We start from the raw sequence: 22,906 nt of genomic DNA on the forward strand, positions 1-22,906 counted from the left end.
CGTAAAAGCATTAAGAGCTTGGGCTTTGTATTATAAAGTATCGATTGTGGTTTTAACAGCGTTGCTTCTTTTGTTAACACAATTTACAAATTTTGTGTTACCCCGCGATGCTAGAACTATTCTGCGAACACCGCGAACTACACCTATAAAAATTTTATCTGATGGCGGCGAGTACCATCATTTTGGTTTAAAACGTGCTCTTAATTCAATGTTAAAGAATTACAAATTAAATCAACACACAGTTGAGTTAATAATTAATATTGACGGTTTACCGATATGTAAATCACCTGCTAAATCATTGTGGACAATCATGTGCTCAGATTTTAACACAAAAAATGTCTATTTAATAGGAGCATATCATAGTTCTCATCACCCTGGAGATTCCAACGAATTTTTGCAAGAATTTACCGATGAAATGACCATCTATTGCACCAATGGTTTCAATTATAAAGGTAGAAAATACAATGTCGATTTTTCAGCATTAGTGTGTGATGTACCTGCCAAGAAATTAATTTTAAAAATCAAAGGTCATACAGGCTATGATAGTTGTTCGACATGTGTGATTAAAGGAGAAGGACTTCGACCTAAAAATTGGAATAAAAAGAAGAAAAAAAAGAAAAAAAGAGTATGTTTTCCAGGTACGGGTCCTTTCAATTTGAGAACAGACGAAAAGTTTAAAAGTCATGGTTACAAAGGCAACTATCAAGAAAGCACGCAAACAATTTTAAACGACATTCCTAGATTTGGACCAGTATCCAATGTTCCACGTGACTATATGCATCTGGTATTGCTAGGGATAGTAAAAAAATTGATTTGGCTATGGATATTTGGTCCTAGTGATGTTAGACTGGGAGAAGAAAAGATAGATCGAATTACGGAAAAACTTTTAGAATTAAGAAAAACGCAACCATCAGATTTCAACAGGCAAGCTAGATCAATTCGAGATTTTCATAATTGGAAAGCTACCGAATTCAGGACTTTTTTACTATACAGTGGGCCAGTTGTATTGCAAGGAATTTTGGATCAACGAATGTATAACAACTTCTTGTCACTTCATGTAGCTATTACTATACTTTCGAGTCCGATTTACATCAAAATTGCCGGTAACATTGACTATGCTGATCAACTTTTGAAGTATTTTATAGAAAGTTTTCAAGAAATTTATGGTAAGATATTTATGTCTCATAACTTTCACAATGTTCTGCATCTCTGTCTTGACGTGAAGAAGTACGGACACTTGGATTCTTTTAGTGCTTTCCGATTTGAAAATTACATGACTACTATCAAACGACAATTGAGAAAAAAAGACAAACCATTGCAACAACTGGCTAGGAGATATGCTGAAATGGAAAGTTGTGAAAATATGAGTTCTTCTACGAAAGTTCCAAAACATCAATTAAAACGCGCTCATTCGAGAGGACCACTAAGCAACAAATTGGAAAATGTTAACAAACAGTATAAACGGATAGAATTAAAAGATTTCTCCATTGACTGTGACACGTCAAGAAATAATTGTATTCTACTTGAAAATGGACGCGGTGCTTGCATTGTTAACATTGTAGAATGTAATGATAAAAGTATTTTCCTAATTGGGAAAGAAATTTTGGCAACTGGAGACTTATACGAAGAACCTCTAAATTCAAGTTTGCTTAACATTCGATTAGTGTCAAAAGAAACAACTAATCTTTCACTCTGGCGTTTAGAGGAAGTGAAAGCAAAATTGTGGAGAATTAAAAGAAAAAACACGTCTATTATTTTTCCACTACTTCATACAGAATTGGAAAATTAATTTCTGTTTTGAAAAATAAGGTATTTACAAAACATTGCAAATATTTTTATTTAAAAGAATATAATATACTCTATCTACAATACTAATAATAATTACATACTGTTATTTATTTTACAGGCTGATCATTATGTAGCGAATTTCTTAAATTTTTCAAAATGATTTTTTTATGTTTAAAAACCGAGAAAAATTGAATTAATGAAAAAAAATTTGGAAATTCGAAACGCAATGTTTACTCTACATATTTATAAATTATAATTAATTATATTATAATAATCTTTATTCTTATTATTTAGCATAGATAGATGTCCTGTGATCTATAAATAAAAGGAAAATAATTTAACCCTACAAGTGTACAGTGAGCTGAAAATTAGTTTTCATGTGGTATATAAATGGAAAACAAAATATTTTAGCCTTAGAAGTGAGCTGAGATGAACTTCTGTCATCATATTGTAAATAACTTTTCTAGATCCACTGTATTTTATGTCTAAACTAACAAATAGTTTAATGTAATTCGTTATTAAATTTATTTTAATTTTTCAATACAATTAAAACAATGAAAAATATTTACTGAATTGTATCAATTAAAAACTCGTTATTACAATTTAAATAAACATAATAAAAATGTACATAAAAAGTTAAGAATAAAAATAAAAATAAATTCTTATTATTAGTTAATACGATCATCAGTCTTCCTACTATTATTAAAACATTTTTTATTTTGTTCAAATCTATAAATTAAACAAAGTGAAATATTACTGTTAAATTGTATAATTTTCAAGGTGCGTGCTTAAAAAATAATTAAAAATCATTTTCGTTATAAACAAAAAAGAAGTCTTTGTGACTCATGATAAGGTAATATTTTTCAAAATTCATAAAATAAAAATTTTTATAATTTCTAGAAATATATTCCTGGAATTTTCCGAGGATTATTCTCAGCTTATTCCACATGAGTATTCCTCGTATATTCATTATGAATATTCCTAGTATATTCCACAAGAATATTTTTTGGAATTTTCCATAGGGATATTCTTGGAATATTCCACAGGAATATTCCAAGAATATACCGCATGAATATTCTTGGAATATTCCACAGGAATATTCTTGGTATATTCTATGAGAATGTTCGTTTTTTTAAAAATATTTTTGAATATTCCACTGGAATATTCCGGGAATGTAAAAATGGAATGTTCCAGTAGTCGGACATTTTTTCATTCTCGGAATATTCCTGGAATATTCCTTTGGAATATTCCCAATGTTCCAATGGAATATTCCAGGAATGTGAATGGAATATTCCGTGCTATTTGGGATTATATAATTTTTTTTACTATTCTATTACATAAAACTTTTAGTACGCGTCCAAACACAACTTTTGGCATAATCAATTAATTGAAATTCAAAACGGATATAAAAATTTTGCTTATTTTCAGAAAATAATCATTTTATGACTTTTCAAAAAACGTGGGGAGTTATGCTACACCGTTGAAAATTGAAGAAAAAACAGATTGTTTAGAATATACTTTATTTAAATTATGAAATGTAAAAAAGTAAGATAATTTACATAAAATAAAGTAATTGATAAGATGATAAAATATTAATTTTAGATAATTTAGATAAAATTTAATTATTTTAAAAATAATTGAAATAAACTAATTGTAAGTAATTGACACATCGAATGTTTATGCGAAATTTTTTTTACGACGAAAAGTTATTAATTACTGCTAATTTTTATGCACCTTGAAAACATTAGTGGAAATGACACGAAGAGTAAAAAAAACTTTAAAAATGATTTTAACTCACCATCTGGAAAAACACGAAAAATGTTCGCAAAGATCCCAAGCAGCACGGTATATCCCCTGAATATCCCTTGAATACCACCGTGGAATATTCCCATGATCTTCCAGGAAAATCAAAATATCCGCATCATGGGAATATTCCACAGTGACATTCAGGGTATATTCCAGTGACATTGAGGGTAATATTAAAGGAATATTCCAGTGATATTGAGGGAATATTCCACGGTTATATTGAATTTTTTTAATGTTGAAATAATAGAAATATGTTATAAATTGTTATTTGAATAAGCAGGAAGATTAAAAACACATTTTAAAAAAAATTCAATGTAACCGAGGAATATTCCCTCAATATCACTGGAATATTTCCACAATATCACCTGAATATCCCCTTAATGTCACTGTAATATTCCATGAATGTCACCGAGGAATATTCCCTCAATGTCACTGGAATATACCCTGAATGTCACTGTGGAATATTCCCATGATGCGGACATTTTGATTTTCCCAGAAGATCATGAGAATATTCCACTGTGGTATTCAACGGATATTCAGGGAATATACCGTGCTGCTTGGGATGACGGGTACCACTTAAAAAGTTAGTTGTTAAGGAGAAAAAAATATGACCATAGTTGAAATTTGACATATTAATTGTCATAATAAAAAAAATTAACGTGGAACACGACTCTCCATGAGGCACAACTCTCAAATCTCCCTAATTTTTTTAGGTTATGAATCTATACAATTGACATTATAATACTCTTTTTGAAATATATTTTTCTTATTTTAATCCTTTATTTATTTTTGATTGTAAAAGCAATACGAAACAAGGAGGGGGTCCTTTATGTTTATTTCATAAACATTATGCTTCCTCATTGTGTGAAGCAAAAAATTCGCTTCCTCGTGAAGGAAGCAATGAATTTGTCCAATTCAATTGATTGATTTAAAAAATTTCGAGTTAAAAATGTTTTAAATTAATTAAATTTTTTGAAAAATAAAGAAAATTTTAATTAATTTTGAGTGTAACATAAACTTTATATATACGAATCGATTCGTTTTAATGCAAGGAATACAATTATTTTATTCATCAACTTGAATTTTAAAAAAAAACAAAATTTTTTAGCTAAAATATGAATTTTCGATTTTTCAATTTTTATTAATTCTCAAATTTTAAATCAAATCTATACTTTATATATACCAACCAATTCGTTTCAATGCAGGGAATAAAATTATTTCATATATAAACATGAATTTAAATAAACACATCATTTTTTAGCTAAAATGAGAATTTTTGATTTTTTAACTTTCTTTAATTCTTTAAATTTCAATCAAATCTATACTTTATATATATCAATCGATTCATCTTGACATAAAGAAGACGATTATATTATATATTACCTTAAATTTTTCGATTTAAAAATTTTTCAATTAAAAAAAAATTTTTGGAAAAAAGACGATAAAATTTTTTTTTTGGGGTATTTTTAAAAATCCTCTCGTCATTTTTGAGAGATTAATGTGTTAAATAAGCCTACCAAATTTTATCCAAATCCATTAAAACCTGTTAAAGATATCGTGTTCACAAAAACGATCCACACACACATACACACACACACACACACACACACACATACACACACACATACATACATCCGGACAATTGATCAGGATCTCATATAACATGTTTCTATATAGAGGAAAATTTGTTTTCACCATTTTTAAAAAGTTTATAAACGAAAGGACTACATAGCTTCCTCCACGAGGAAGCAAAATTAATTAAAGAATACTTTTAATGTTATAAAAATATATAATTAAAATAATTTTATCTAGTTGAAATGGATGGTGGTGAGATAATTAAGCGCAAGTTGGCTGATCAGGCTCGTATCATGATAAAAAAAGAACTCCGCACAAAATGTACAGAAAATGGATCCCTGTCGATTTTGATTAAACTTTGGGAAATTGTTGCTTTTGTAGTAGCAAACAAAAAAGTCTTATGACAAAATCCAAAAAAAATGGACAGATTTTTTGTTAATTAATGTTTAAGTTAACAATTCACAGTGTAAAAGTCGGTGACTCATTTGCTGGTCGTTATTAATGATACTTTCTTCAGTATAATAATATGTACGAATTAGTTTTTATTATCAGTTATCGATAGTCAACATTGGTTACCAATCCTTAATGACCATCATGACTATTGCTATTGTTTGTGTTTAATCATTTGCTCGTCGTTTACTGGAGTATCTTATTCCACATGATTTGTTGTTTTGAAAAACGGTAATTGGATTCTTAATCAGCGACCCCAAAAACCCCCGGGTAACGAGTTTCAAATGAATTCGATGAATTTTCAAAAAAGTCATACGCCATATTGGATCAGACATTTTGAATTTTCAAAAACGGATTTGAGATTCGTAATTAGGGACCCCAAAAACCCCCAAGTAACGAGTTTCAAGCGAATTCAATGAATTAAAAAAAACCATCCCCCATATTGTGTTCGCCATTTTGAATTTTTGAAATCTGACTGTAGACTCGTAATCAGCGACCCCGAAAACCCCCGCGCAACAATTTCCCAAAGTTTAATCAAAATCGACAGGGATCCATTTTCTGTACATTTTGTGCGGAGTTCTTTCGTTTGAGAAAAAAGAATGTAATTGAAGAGTTATCATTTTTCAATGGTAGTGATTCTTCCTCTTCGATTGATATTCTATCAAACAATGAAAATTCATATTCTTAACAACAGTATTTTTTCTTATGTCATTCAAAAATTTATATTTAATTTACAAAAATATTTGTCAATATTGTCGACAGTATGAAGTATGAGTGTGTATTGTAAAGAGTGGGGACTATTGCATACTCCTTTAAAACTAATGCATAAACAGGTATGGTCAGGTAAATTAGTCGCTACTTAAAGTGATAGCACGATTTGTATATTGTCTTCTACAAAGACTCAGTGAAGTTTTATAAGAATTGATTATTCTCTCCATAATTACGTAGTTGAGGAGAGAAAAATTGTGTGGAGGTTTTATCAGCTACACATTTTGAGAATTTAGAGGTACAAGTATTTTAAGAGTGCTAATAGGGTTCTAATTGGGGCCACTGTAATAACTAAGAAAATAAAAGGTGTATCTGTTACGAGCCACATCAATTTTCCACTGACGGTCCCTGCAATATTTTGGATAGTGAAACGAATAGGGGACATAATAAATCACTATATTAAGTCCCTAATAATATAAGGGCAAACATTAACGGCCTGCAATAATGCCACAATGCAATTTCTACACGGGTAGAAAAAAAATAAATCAAATCCATACCTAGACTGAGCACGTCATTATCTTCTTCTGAGAAAGGCATCTTGTTCTGTTTTGAAACTGTATAAATACATTATTAATTAATTATCAAAACTATAGCAGTAATTAGAGACAACCGCCGACGCTGAGGCATTTTTAACTTTTTCCTATTATTTTTATTGAAGGGCAAACTTTAAGTATTATAGTATATGGTTGTCAAAATGTAATGTTTTTGGTGTACATCGTAAAATATTTTGATAAAATGTTTAGAAGTTATGAGCATTTAAAAAAGTCTTGTAGGTTGAATTTTTTCCCCTAGGTTAAGTGGCCTTTTAGTCATTTTTAGTCATCATTTCATATTTATATTCATTAATGGGTACATTTTTGATATTCCTAATGTAAAAAAATCATTTTCTGTATTAAAACGCATACTAACAAATCAATGCAATCAAATCATTTTTAAAAAATTTTCTAGAAGCGATATAACAAAAAATTTACACTATGCAAATTGTATAAACAAATAAATATTCTAAATTTTATATTTTTTCTTGAAAATTGATATCTCATCTTTTAGATGGTGCAATTAATAATATTATTTTAATTTTTTAAATGTTAATTAATCATTGTTTTCTTGATGTTTGCATTTTCGTGGATAAACGTCCTTAAATCACTATATGTAACGTCAATAGTTTTCTGTATTGGTAATAAGTTTTCCCACCGAAAGAACTAAAAGCTCTAGTATGATAAAGCGAAAAAAGCGTTCTGATTCAACCTAGGGGATTCCCCAACGTAGGCGTTTCTCCCCTATTATTTTGCAAACATGCAATATATGTGTATAAAAGGAAGATAACTTTATTTTAAATTTTTTTAGGATAATTAAGTATTAATAATAATTATTTAATATTTTTAATTTATTAATTTAAATATTTATAAGAATGAGACTTTTAAATAACTAAACAGCAGTTTAATTATTTACTAAAAGACAATAATATATAATAATTACTAACAAATTATCCTGCTAAAGTTTTATTTCTCATAAGAGGCACTTTACACTGAAAACAAAGTCTTAAAATCCAGATAAGGTACTTTTAACCTTTGCCGCATTTTAAGAACAGTAACTTAATAAAAATCTTAAGAGAAACTACTTTTCAGCTCCTTTAAAGTCTGACAAACGGCATTGATGCACGCTTGCGCAATGTCTAAAATGCTTAATGGTTTTCAAATAGAAATACTTCTGCAAATTTTCGTTAACTTAAAATTTAGTGTAAAAGCTGATAATCTGATAATAAATATTGTACCGTTAGGGCATATTTAATAGCTTAATACTTCTAATTATATGAAAATTATATAATGATAAATATATTCGGATTTATGGTCTAAACAGTTTTGTGTAGCGAAATTTTGTTTTAAATTTTCTAACAGTGAGGGATAAAGATGTTTGTGAATAATTGTTTGTGCCTTTGGGTTTCACGAGTTTAGACTTTTTTAAGACTTCGTTTTACTTTGAAATAATAAAAATTACCAGAAATGCGCAGAAATTCTCATTAGTTTATGGTTTACTATGATAGTAAGAAAAATTACTTCATATTTTTTTCCGTGTATCGAAAAAATCATTAATGTTTTTTCAAGGTTACACTTCTGGTCCGTGCTACCATGTTTCATAAAACTAAAACTTTTACTTGATCCATTTTTGACCACAAGCAATAACAATAAAAAATCAAATAAAATTTATGTGCAAAATTTAAAAAAATTTTAATTATTGGAAATTGTAGTTAAAATCCTAAGTAAAGTATGTGATGTGTAATGTTTTATTTAAACTTGCCCTATCTCTATATAAATTATCATACTGTATTTCATGCAACAGTTTTTTTATTTCCATTAAATATAATCAATAAAAAAATTTTAACTATTGGATGCAGTATGTATATCTCTTTAAATTTAAATTTTTATAAAATTGTTTTATATCATTTTCCAGAAAATTAAAGTGACTTCTGTTTCTTACTCTCCAAAACATGAAAATTCTCCTGTAAAATTTGCTAATCTACAGCTGAACATGCACAAAAATTCAAAATAATTTAAATTGTACATAAAACTATGATATTCTATTTTTTTAAATTATTTTCACCAAATTTAAATGTATAAATGCTTTTAAATAAATTAGTTTCTTACCTATTAAATACAGTGCTATATATTTTAATAATTAATTTTTTATTTACCTATTTTATCATACTGTTCTTCTTCTTTGGCTTTCTCCAAAGCTTCAAGCTGTTTTTTCAATTCTAATATTTGTGCATCTTTACTAGCAGACTGTTGTTTTGTTAAATAACTCGTATCTGATACTGATGCCTTCTTTCTCATGAAAATATTTCTTTCCAATTTTTGTTTCTCTTTCGAAATAATTACATTCATAGCCTGTATTAAACATATACTATTCAGTAAAATTTTTAATGTTAACACGAGTTAGATTTTGCATCCTTTCAGAAATAATTTTTGAAATACTAAATTCAAATACAAAAGGGAAAATAATGTTTAAAGTGATAGAGGATGATAGAGAAATGTAAAGTGTGGTATACAGAAAGTAATAAAGTCAGATGATAATCTAAATAGCTTAAGTTATAAAAATAAACTTCTATATAAGTGAGGTTAAGTAATATATTCAGTTTGATCTAAATTGCTAGGATTAATGTACACAAGTTAATAAATATTGAAAAGTTTGATGACAGATATATAATATTTCATTAGTAATAATTATAAATATTGTTTGTTTTTATTTATTTTTATGATTATTTTTATATTGTTAGTATCAATATATTTATATTGCTTACAATATTTTTTATTATACTGTTTATATTAATAATTTTTGTGGTAATTAATTATTATCCTATTTATTTTGCATTATGTTATATAATGATTTTTTTTATTATTATATTGTTTTTATATTTATATTGTTTATCATATTGTTTTCATTATAATATTTTTAATAATTTAATAAAATACCTTATCTTTTAATTTCTTATTTTTTTCTTCAATTTCCATAATCTGTTTGGAATCTCTTCCTGAAGGAATGCTGTGTCTTGCGGGAGCAATAATAATGCGTTTATTTTTCTTTCTATAATCATCTAATTTTTTGTTAATTCCCTTTCGACTTCCTGTAAATAAATAGTCATATATCTCGTGAAGAACTGAGATGAGTTAAAATCTAATGTGTCATATGTTCATAGGTTAAAAATTTTAATAAAATATTTAATTCACAATAATCATTGCAGAATAATAAAAAATAAAATAATTATAATAAAATAAATAAAACAATAATATAATAAATAAAATGTTACGGAATGCAAAATTAACAAATTTTTAAAGATGCTTTAGTTAAAAGTAAATTATGTTTACTTACCAGCAAGAAACACAATTTGACCAGGATAATATTTACCGTCTTCCCACTTGACATTGTAAGTTTTCTCTTTCTGGAAGTCGTCAACATTCTTACACTGAAAATTTTCAATATTTTCTATTTTGCAAACATAAAATTGCTTGTCCAAAAATCGCACATAAGCATACGTAGCCATTTTTAGTACTGCTATTTGTTATTTTTCTTGTCAATTCATTTGTTGTTTCCAAGGAGAGTAAAAAACAAATGTGGATTGTAAGAATCTGTTTGATAAATTATAAATGATTGCAAAATTTTTTTTCGAGAAAAATTACATTCATGAATTAGGAAAAGAAAATAGTTTACTAAATAAAATGTAGATCTTAAAATTTTAATGTTTCATATTTGAAAGACAATTATTTTGATATCAGTTTTTCACAAAATTTATTATATCTTAAAGATTCTATTTACGAAAAAATAAATGTATATCATCAAAAAAGTATATTCTTTAAAACTGTTTCCTACCTCTAACAATAAAATACTGAAACTAAATTTACACTACAACAAAATTTCTCTTTTATCACTTTTTTTATTTGTTTGTGAAATAATATTTTACTTTATATCTTAGAAAAACCTAGATATCCCCTGAAAAATCCACGTAAAGGCCTAAGCATAATTGCTTCGCGAACAGGAAGCATAAGGGTACAGCCACAGCTTATTTATTTAAGGGTACGGTCACATCTCGATAGATAGCGAGGCAACCTGCACTCCTGGTCGTATATGCCTTCACTTTTTTGTGCTTTTCTAACTCACAAGTTGGCATGGCAATACATGCGTTAGAAAAGGACAAATATGTGTAGGTATATCTAGCCACGAGTGTCCCTAAAATATAAAATAACGTATAATGGAGCATTTACACCCTTTGGTAACAAAAATTTTTTACTTTGATTTTCCGAAATGCAAAAATCTGATTGGTTGTTCATTATCAATCACATTGTAAACAACCAATCAAGTTTGAGTATTTCGGAAAATGCAAAAAAAAAATTTTTTACCAAAGGTGTAAATGCTTCATAACGGTGAGAGAAATAAGAACACTTTTTATTTTTCTCATTCTTAAGGCACAACTGAGTGGGGTACGCAAGTCGAATATGGGATACGAAGTTCTCGCAACTGTCTTTATTATGCGTTAAAAAAACTGTTGCGATAATGTTCCCCGCAACCGTTTCTCAACGCAAAATTTAATACGGTTGCGGGAACTTACATATCCCGTATCCGACTTGCCTTGCTTTTATACGTTATATTATAAATAGGGGTTGGTTTCTATTGTTCAACCTCGCCATTTGTCATAATTCTCGTCAACTTCCGCCCCCTTCTTTAGTGAAAATTTAGTGACTTTATTGTTAAAATTAAAAGTTACTATAAAGTTACTAAATTTTCACTAGAGCAGGGTGCGGTAGTTGATGAGAATTATGTCATATGGCGAATGGGGACAATAGACCAACGTACAATAGGTTCGCGAACGAGATGCATGATATAGAAAAGGATACGAATATATCTCTGTCCTCTTCTAACTCATGTTTCACGTTCGCGAACGTCTTTCGCAAAGCTATTCTGCTTATGGCTAATGAAAACTAACCATGGGTAGCTTCGCTATCTATCGTGGTGTGACTACGGAAGCTTCTACGTGCCACCTTGTAACGAGGTGAAACCAACTTATGCTCGTTTCATATTTGGCATACAGAACATCCATGTTTCAATGCTCTTGTCGTAAAAAACACACAAGTTGGTTCGGTGGTTCGATGTTTCGATATTGCTCATTATAAAATCATTATAAGATGAAATATTTCTTACGTTGAATAATATGATTAAATTTTTTTATTTTAAATAGAGAGAATATCGTTATTTTAAAGTGAGTTGGATTCTTGTGTTTTTATATGATATAAAATAATATAATATATAGATTCATTTTTATATAAGGTTATGTTTAAATATATACAGGATGTTCAAAAAGTATGGAAACTGGCAACTTTTTGAACACCCTGTATATAAATTTATATTTATTCATTTACTTTAATATTTTTAATAATAATTATAGTTATATTAATATTAAATAATTCATTGCAATTATTATACATATAGATTATTTAAATACAACAAATTTCATCTTATAATTTAAAGATAAATGGATTTATCGAACCATCGAACCAACTTGTGTGTTCTTTACGACAAGAACATTGAAATATGGATGTTCAGTTTGTTAAATATGAAACGAGCATAAGTTGTTTTCGCTTCGTTACGAGGTGGTGCGTAGAAGCTTCCGTATGTGACCGTACCCTAAGGTCCATTCCACAATAGCTAAACACAAAGTTAAAGCGCACGCAAAGATGACGCGCGCGTTGGTTTGATTGGTTAGAACCAACGCGCGCGTCATCTTTGCGCGCGCTTTAACTTTGCGTTTAGCTATTGTGGAATGGACCTAAAGGCCTTTCTCCAATAGGATCCTAAACTCTTGCGTTGCGTATGCATTGCGTCGGTTGCTATTGGCAACCAATGCTAAAATCAACGCGTCAGTCACGCAACGCAAAAGTTTAGGTTCCTATTGGAGAAAGGCCTTAACGACCCTACTTAGGGTACGGTCACACCTCGGTAGATAGCGAGGCTACCTGTCTATCCTATAATATAACGTATAAGAGTGAGAGAAATAAAAAATTAAAAAAATGTTCTTGTTTCTCTCACCCTTATACGTTATATTACAGGATAAACAGGTAGTCACGCTATCTACCGAGGTGTGACCTTACCCTTAGATAGCTGTGTTGAGGCCGTACACTAAATTAGAAAAGGAAAGAAATATATCTTTAAATATATATGTCCTTTTCTATCTATTGTATTTCGTTCGCTAACGACTGTCGCAAAGCTTGGTCTTAACTAATCGCGCAATTCGATTTCTCGAATTTTTCGCAACTAAGTTCAGTGTTCTTAATTCTTTGAGAAGTTTTGAGAGATCTTCGTAACCTAGGTAACCTATAACTTTCAATTAAAATAACACTTTGCAATTAAATTTATTTAAGATGGAATCAGTTGTCGAAAGCGAGGTAAGAAATAATTATTTTTAAATTAACAAATTAAAAGTTTCATATTTTACTTAATTTAAATTCGTAGATTATTGTTACACAAAGTTAAAAAATTTCAAGTAAAGAAACCATTGATGATAAATATTTATTGTTTTACTGTGATTTTAATTAGAGTAAAAATAATGTCCAAAATACTTATACTATCAATTTTATATAGAAATTATATATTTTTAAATTGAATTCGAAAATATTTATTTTAATAGGAAAGTAATAAAGATGAATACATCAGATTTCTTGAAGAAAAAATAGGACAATTGGAGAAACAAAAAGTGGAGAAAACTGTAGATATTTTATAAAAATGTTAATTCTAATTTATGGAATTTTTAAAAATAGAATCAATAGTGATTATTTTTAAGTATTTATCAGATTAAAAATTTTTGAAACATGTCAACATTAACATTTTTTTCAATTTTAAAATTTGATCATCAATAATAATTTTAAAACTTGATGTCGAATTAACTGATGATTTTTCATTTGAAACAAATTATACTATTTTACATTTTTTAAAATCGTTACTGTTATTATTTATGTTTACAGACAAATGGCAATTTGTCGCAAATGAAAGGATCTGATAATAGTGAGTTTAAAACTTTAAAATAATATATGTATCTATAAAAATGTATCTACAAAAAACGAATTAAATTACTCAAGATTTTATTAATTTAGATGCAGAGAATTCTAGTGCTCCTGCATCTATGAAGTTGATTCCAGATGATTTTAATAAAGTAAAGAAAATTAATTCCAATATCAAAAAATCGCAAAATACTAAAAAATCTAGTGCTACTACTTTGAATCAAGCAAATCAAGTGGATTTAACTGGGTTGAATAAATATAACCTAAATAAAAAGCAATTGCAAAATGGTTAGTTAAAGATTTGTAAAAATCTTGATATTTGATCGAGAAATTTTAAGATATTTATGTTTTGAGTCTGAAAATCTGAAAATTTTAACGTAATTTTGTTTGACTACATGTACGAATTTCCGCGCGAAAAGGAAAAACATGTATATGCGATTTATACAAAATCCGCACGAATTTTCGCACGATAAAAATGCTACAAAAAGACACACTAATTTCAATCGAAGTTTTCTGCGAAATCTGCACTGTTTGATTGATTTGAAATCAGTAAAGATTTACTTATTGAATTGTCTAATTAAATGAAATAAATTTTCTTTTTACTGGAAATTTTAGAGCACTCTTCTTTTCAAAATTTTTTTAAAACCTAAATTCTCACAGCTCTAAAAAATAAATAATTTTTATAATAAATAATTATAAAATCTAATGCAGGCAATGGTGTTCATAAACAAAGAGCAGGAAGATGGGTGAAAGCAAGAAAGTGGCATGCAAAAGAAACAAAAGTAAAAAATTTTATTAGATTCCTCATGAGATTATCCGAAGAAACATACGGATGTAACAGATATCCCGGATACAGAGGAAATAATAATGTCCGACAGTGCCAAAATGGAAATGGACAATACCAAAATAGAAATTGGCTACGCCAAAGCCAAAATCGCCAAAGCCGTAATATATATCCGGATAAACGTCGCAGTCGAAGCAACTGCATTTAATAAAAATTAAAATGATTAATTTAAGACTTTTGCTTTATAATATTTGACTAATGCTTTAACAAGGTATTCATGTTGTTTTATTTATATTTAATAAATGTTAAATTTAATTATATAATTTATTTCAATGATTTTTTTTTAATTTACAGTTAAATGAGTTAATGTAATATGTAGTTACGATTTTTGAAAATAATACCATATTAACCCCATTATTTTAATAACCGTTAATTCAATTTTTTTTAAAAATTAGTTTTAACCTTATAAAGATACTCCATGTCTGAGAGGCGTACGGCGTTTAAAAATATTATTAGATATATCTTTTAAAAAAAAAGATCTAATGGAGTTGCCATTATTAGAGACATAGTTTCATGTGATGTTCGTTTTATTTATTTCTATTAACAAAATGTTTATTTATTACATCAACTTTATAAAAAAAATTAATACCATATTTTTAAAGAATTAACACAATAAACAGTGTAGCTTACGTCTTTCGCAAGCAGACATATAATAAATGTTAAGGGGGTACCTGAAAGCAACAGTGTGCCAAGTGCATTTTCAGAGTGTTTAAAAATTGTTTTAATTTAGTGCAATAAAAAAACCATTTTCATTGTATTATTTTTGGAAGAGAATTTTTAAAACAATATTTTATACTTTGAAAAATTTTATTGTCATCAAACAAATTTTTTATTTATTAAAAAATACATCAACGATGTAAGCCATTGAGTTTATAATCATACTTTTTCCGACGTTAACATCATTTTTGTTAAAATTCAAACAAATATTAATATTTTATTACTTTACCTCTCCTAAGAAGGGCAGAAATGCTGCTGCTATTATTATTATTTTTTAATCCTGACGCCAAGTCATCAATCAATAGTATACAACTTAACAATCAAGAAAAAAGTTAGTATGGCATTGACAACAATTTTTAAAAAATGAATATTGTCAACAGAAGGTTAATAATTAATAAAATTAAGTCTTCGAAGATAGACTGTTTTATTGTATAAAATAAAGTTGAAATTTTTAAGAAAAACTTTTAAAAAACTAATTTAAGTTTCTGTTTAATAAAAGTCTAATAACTTCTCTTTCATAAACTAATTTTTTTATTTATATAATTAAAAATACAATTTACTCAAAGAAGAAATCATTTAATTTATAAATCCAAAAATATTGTGTAAGTATTAGAAGAATCCTGCAAATTTTACTTCAAAATAAGAAATTACAATTTTTTTAAACTGTTGAAAAAAACAATAAAATTTCTTAACATTAAAAGTTAATACATTAAAAAATTTTACTTTTTATTTAAAAAAAGGTTAAAAAAAATGTTATTATTTTGTTTATTATTTCTTATTAAATAAGCAAGAATTAAATGCTAAATGATAAATAAGAAATTTTACAAGAGAAGATCATATTTTAATTAAATTTTTATTTAATTTTATTCTTTTCAAAATTACCATACTTAAATTATCCTGAAATTCGATATTATCAATCAATGTAAGATTCATTTATTATATTTTTTGACAGTTAACAAATGTCAGTTGGAGCAATTTAACATTCGTATGTATGTTGGATTTAAAAGTGAAAAAGATAAAAATAATTTTGAATATAGAACTTTTAATTTCTAAATATATTTGTATTTTAAATTAAAAGAACGCAAACAAATATATTAATAATTGCAAGAATCTAAAAAACGTTTTAAAAAGCCATAATTTAACGCTTTCTAACCCAATCTACAAATAGGAAACGTAAATTTGAATCAAGTAAATTAAATTAATAATTATAATAACTTTTTATTGATAATATTAAGAATAATAAAAATAATTGAACAAAAAATTATAATTTTAAAAAGTTCGTTATTATTAAGAACTGTTTTGCTAGAATAAATTATAAAAAAATAACTAATGTTTCTTTCTGATAATCAAGTTTAATGTCAATACAATAATCATTACACTTTCTTGATAACTTCATATGTTACCTTTTTAATTGAGAAAACTTTTAGTGACTTTTAATTATTTATGTAATTTAATTAAATGTTGCTCTCTTAATCTGAAAGAGTGAAAATTTTCATTAATTTCAATTCATTGATCCCGGGAGTTAGGTGTTAAAGAATTTATTAATTCTTATAAATTAAATTTATATATGATGTATTCCACGCCAAAGTGTAAGTCCATCTGCAATAGCATCTCCGATTTTTTGACATTTTTTTTCTTTTAGTACTAATTGAGACTAACTTCCATGAATTTTTTTTTTAATTTTTTTAGCAAGCCGTTTTCGAGTTATGAAAATGACTTTTAATGTTTGAATGCTCATAACTTCCTTAAAAATGCATCAATTTTAAAAGTCTTTTTTTGAAATGTGTGTTTTCAAACGTAGTATTTAAAAAAATCGAAAATTTTTTTAAACGATATTACTATTAAATTTTTGAGTTTTAATGATAAAAAGTCATTTTTCTCATTTAACGTACTGATCGATTTTTTCAAAATTTTTGGGTGTTGTCACTATGATTTTCGTAATCCGCGCATAAAAATACAGAAAAGTACGTAGTTTAAAAAAAACCAAAAATATTTTTAAAAAATTAAAAATTTTTTGAAAAATTTCGAAAATATTGTAAAAATTGGTTGCCCATTATCGGGCTAGGCTTAAAAGTTTCGTAAAAAGTAGTTTTTTTGAAAAAGTCGATCAGTAAGTCAAATGAGAAAAATGACTTTTTATCATTTAAACTCAAAAATTTAATAGTAATATCGTTTAAAAAAATTTTCGATTTTTTTTAAATACTACGTTTGAAAACACACATTTCAAAAAAAGACTTTTAAAATTGATGCATATTTAAGGAAGTTATGAGCATTCAAAAATTAAAAGTCATGAAAATTCTCCAATTTTCAAAATTCCATAACTCGAAAACGGCTTGCTAAAAAATGTGAAAAAATTCATGGAAGCTAGGCTCAATTAGTACTAAAAGAAAAAAAATCGGATATGCAATTGCAGATGGACTTACACTTTGGCGTGGAATACATCATATATATGTAATAAATAAATAAATAAATATTCTAAAAATATGAAATCAAATTTATTTAATAAAATGCATTTTATATTATGATCTTATTATTTATATTATTCGAAAAGAGATATAGTAGCAATTATTTTTGATCTGTAACTTAGTAATTGTATTTTAGAAAAATGTCAGAAAAAAGGAAAAGAGGCTATAAATTGTGGTTAGACCGTGAGGAGGAGGATATACCTAGTTCCAGCATACTCAATTATCGAAAAATGTCTCAAAAAATGGTATAAGATTTAAAAAATGTTGTGTTTCGAAAAAATTTTTTTTTATTTCAACTTGCACTGATAAGAAAATTTTTTTCATGAAAAATGTTGCAATAAATAGACATGGGTGAATATAAATTGATAAAATTTTTTATCACTTATTCAATGCTATAAAATTATAAAAATTGGATTATAAAATGTTTTGTACATTAAAGCACCTGATGAAGGCTGGAATTAAAAAGAATTAAAAATATCTTATATTAGATAAAAAATTAAATTTATTTAATTTCGAAAATTTCCTCTTTTTTAATACCCTCAAACAGATTAGAGTTTTGACAAATTTTATTCTTTTCTAATCCAAATGCAAGTTGTATTACATTTAGGCAAATATAAAATAAATTTTTAATCTCAAAAAATAATTGTTGATTCTTACACGGAAAAAAAAGAAAAAGTAATTTTTACTAATTTCGGAGTAAAACGGGAACTGTCTGAAGGTTTTGCGCATCTTTGGCAACTTTTACTCCAAAAATAGTAAAATTTACTCCAGAAATAGTAAAAATTACTAAGGAAACAGTAAAATTTACTACAGAAATAGACAATTTTACTAATTTTGGAGTAAAAGTTGACAGTGATGCGCAGAAACTTCGGACAGTTCCCGTTTTACTCTGAAAGTAGTAAAAATTACTTTTTATTATTCTCCGTGTATTTTCGTTAAAAGAAAAGATTCACGATTTTTTTTATCGCAAATAATTCCATTCCGAAATGGTGGATGTTAAAAAATTTCTTTTAAAAAAGTGAAATTGAGTGTAACTTTTTAATTTTTTTTATGTCATAGTAAAAAATTTCTGCCTTTCTGAATTATCGACACATGAGAATCAAAGTTTAATTTTGCTGACAGAAATATTTTTCGACTTTTTTCAATCCCGTTGATTGGTTACCTTTATAGACTTATAGCGATAAGACCTTGGTTTGATTCCTATTTTTCTTATTTTCCTTGAATGGGATTAAAAAAAAAGAAAAATTCATAAATTAAAAATAATTAAAAATTTTTATTTCCTTTACTTCCAGCCGTATTGACAAGCAACTATTCATATATTATCTAGCAGTTCTTTTAAAAAAAATAATTACAATTTTAATTGTATCAAAATGAAATAAATCAATTCGTTATTTCTTAATAAAATATTATCGTTTCTTATGAAAACAGTGCTAATTACATCAAATTAACATTACATTTTGACCTTAATGCAACCTAATGTACTTTCGTACTTTGATTAATTTCTATTATTTCCAAAAATAAGTAATTATTTCAAAGTAATTTCTATTCAATACATAAGTTTAAGCTTTCTATTGAATTTTAAAGAATATTTATAATTTTAATTTGGTAAATCAATGTTGATATCCTGAAAATGTCCTGTCCAAATATTGTCAAGATATTTGGAATTTGCGTTAAATATACTGAGAATGTCCTACAGATATCCTGAGAATGTCCTATTTATTCTAAAGATATGCTCAGGATAATAAAGAATTTAAAAATCACATGGATATCTATAGGATATCCTGAAGATATAGACATGGAGAAAACAAAGTTGAGACAACTAATACAATGGTTACGAATACCATTTTGATTAGTAAACTATACTGTTGCTAATTCGATGGTCAGAGTTACCATTTATAATAGTAAAAAGTTAAATAGTTGTCGTTACAATTTTATTACTAAGCTGGGTAACTTACTTTTGTTAGTACCAACAACTAATAATAATTATTGCAACAGATAGCATTTAGTTAGAGAACCTTACTAATAGAATTTAGGTAAGCTTACTAATAAAATAGGCAATTCAATATAAGGGGTAAAATACCTGCAGCGAAGTAAGTGAAAAAAAAAGTTAATCGGATAAAGCTGTAACTTGCACATAGTTTAGCCCTAGGGGTGAGTAATTTAACCACGAAGTGATGTTAGGTTTTTTCAAAAACTGTCGGAGAGGGAGGAGGTTGAATTTTTTTGAAAAATTTAAACAGTGAATTTTTGAAGACTTGTAACTTTTAAACAGAAGGAAGAAAAAAAATTGTCCTATATGTTTTCAAAAGGTTTTTTCCTGCTCTTTCGAATGGTGCAAAAAAAATTTCAAAAAATTTAAATTTTGACCCTTTTTTTGAAAATTAAAGCATTTTTCGAATTTTTTTTAACTTAGGTTCTTTTTATTTTTTTTATTTATTTTTTTTTTGAAAGCTAAAAATGTGTATTTTTACCACAAAAAATATTGAGATGTCCTTTTTTGTTATTTTCGAGATATTAATGAATTAATTAATTAATGTTAATAAAAAATAAAATATTTCACAAATAAATAATGTTTATTGCAAACCTGAAGGTACCAATTGAAAGCTGACGTAATTCCGCATGCAACGAGCCCTATATGGACTATTTTGAATTAGCGGATTTTTTATAAACAATTGCCATGTTAGCCAATTGTTTATTAACAATCCACTTACCCAAAGTACTTCATATAGGGCTCGTTGGATGCGGAATTTTATCAATTTTTATTTAGTAACGTCAGAATTACGATAATTTTATTTGTTTATAAAATATATCGTTTTTTATTAACCTTAATAGTTAATTAATTAACTAAAAATTGTAAATTTTATATAAGTAGATAAAAAAATGTTGACATATATGTTTTCTAAATGTTTTTTTGTGCTCTTTCGATTGGTGAAAAAAACATTTTCTTAAATTCAAAAATCAAATATTTTTTTGACTTTTTTTAAGTTTGGCCCTTTTAATTTTTTTTATTAAATTTTTTTTGAAAGCTAAAAATGTGTATTTTCACCACAAAAAATATTGAAATGTCCTTTTTTGTTATTTTTGAGATATTAATTAATTCCAAATTAGAACGAAAACAGCAGGAAAAAAGTATTATTTGTGACCTGGTCTATGAAAAGGAACCTTACGTACGAATACAAGTTTTCGAGAAAACAGCAGTTAAAGTTTAAACTTAGAAAAACCCTTGTAACTTTTTCAAATATTAATATTTTTTAATCAAGTTTAGCTTATTTTCTTCAGTATGGATTACAGTATCAAAATAATAAATATACAAATAATGAAAAAAAATTTAACATGATTTTTCGTATAAATTAATAACAAAATCCCCAAAAATAGAAAAAACAATCCAAGTTTTCCAAATAGCAACAAAATGTATAAATAAGTGATACATGTTTGTAAGAGTTTTTGTGGCCGCTAATTACTAATATGATGTCAAATTGACCAATTGACAGCTGTCAAAGAAACTGTCAATTTTTCTAAATAATAACGGTTTTTAACAAAAATGACAACAGGGTTTTCGGGGTCGCTGATTACGAATATGATGTCAAATTTGAATTTTGACAGTTGACGGCTGTCAAAAAATCTGTCAACTTTTCTAAATAATAACGGTTTTCAACGAAAAAAAATGAGAGTTACTTTAATTTGTATGATAACAAAAAAATCGTTCTTGTACTTTTGTTTCTCTTGACTTTAAACAAACTTTGAAACAACTTCTAAACAAATTATGACATTTTGGTTTTCACCACCTTAAAGAGCGTTTCAAGCTCGATCCGAATCAACAAAAAAGTGAAAAATGATTTTTTGACACATAAGGTCCCTTTTCATGGTTCAGGTCTCATTTGTATAATTTTGATAAAAAATATCAAAAATGAATTTAAATTCAATGTCATGGAGGTTAGACAATCATATAATGCAAAATGCTATTAAATAATTATTTAATCGTTATTAGACGTTCATTCTGACTTTTTCACATCTACTACTTCTAAAAATCAACTTTACTTAATTAAGCTAACATTCTTGGTTGGTCAATGACTGTTTTTTAAATGATCGCCGACTTTACCCCGCATTTCAGTGAAAAGTCGGCGACACTAAAAGGGCGTATAAATATTTTTCTGAAAAATAAATAAATTTTTTTATGTAATGATATTAAAGAAGAGGAGTGAGAGTTTATATATTAAAAGTATTAAAGTTATATTTTATGTTCTGCTTCCTCGTGGAGGAAGCTTTGTAGTCCTTTAGTTTATAAAATTTTTAAAAATGGTGAAAACAAATTTTCCTCTATATAGAAACATGTTATATGAGATCCTGATCAATTATCCGGATGTATGTATATGTGTGTGGATCGTTTTTGTGAACACGATATCTTTAACAGGTTTTACTGGATTTGGATAAAATTTAGTAAACTTATTTAGCACATTAATCTCTCAAAAATGACAAGAGGATTTAAAAAAAAAAACCCAAAAAAAAATTTTATCGTCTTTTTTCCAAAAATTTTTTTTTAATTAAAAAAATTTTTTAATCGAAGAATTTAAGCTAATATATAATATAATCGTCTTCCTTATGTTAAGATGAATCGATTGATATATATATATAAAGTATACTTTTGATTGAAATTTAAAGAATTAATGAAAGTTAAAAAATCAAAAATTTACATTTTAGCTAAAAAATGTTGTGTTTATTTAAATTTATGTTTATATATGAAATAATTTTATTCCCTGTATTGAAACCAATTGGTTGGTATATATAAAGTATAGATTTGATTTATAATTTGAGAATTAATAAAAATCGAAAAATCATATTTTAGCTAAAAAATTTTGTGTTTTTTAAAATTCAAATTAATGAATAAAATAATTGTATTCCTTGCATTGAAACGAATCGATTCGTAGATATAAAGTATATGTTACACCCAA

The sequence above is a fragment of the Leptopilina boulardi genome, unplaced genomic scaffold (genome assembly GCF_019393585.1).
Source record: "Leptopilina boulardi isolate dan_hultmark-lab unplaced genomic scaffold, ZJU_Lbou_2.1 LbouV2_120, whole genome shotgun sequence".
Classification (NCBI taxonomy): Eukaryota; Metazoa; Arthropoda; class Insecta; order Hymenoptera; family Figitidae; genus Leptopilina; species Leptopilina boulardi.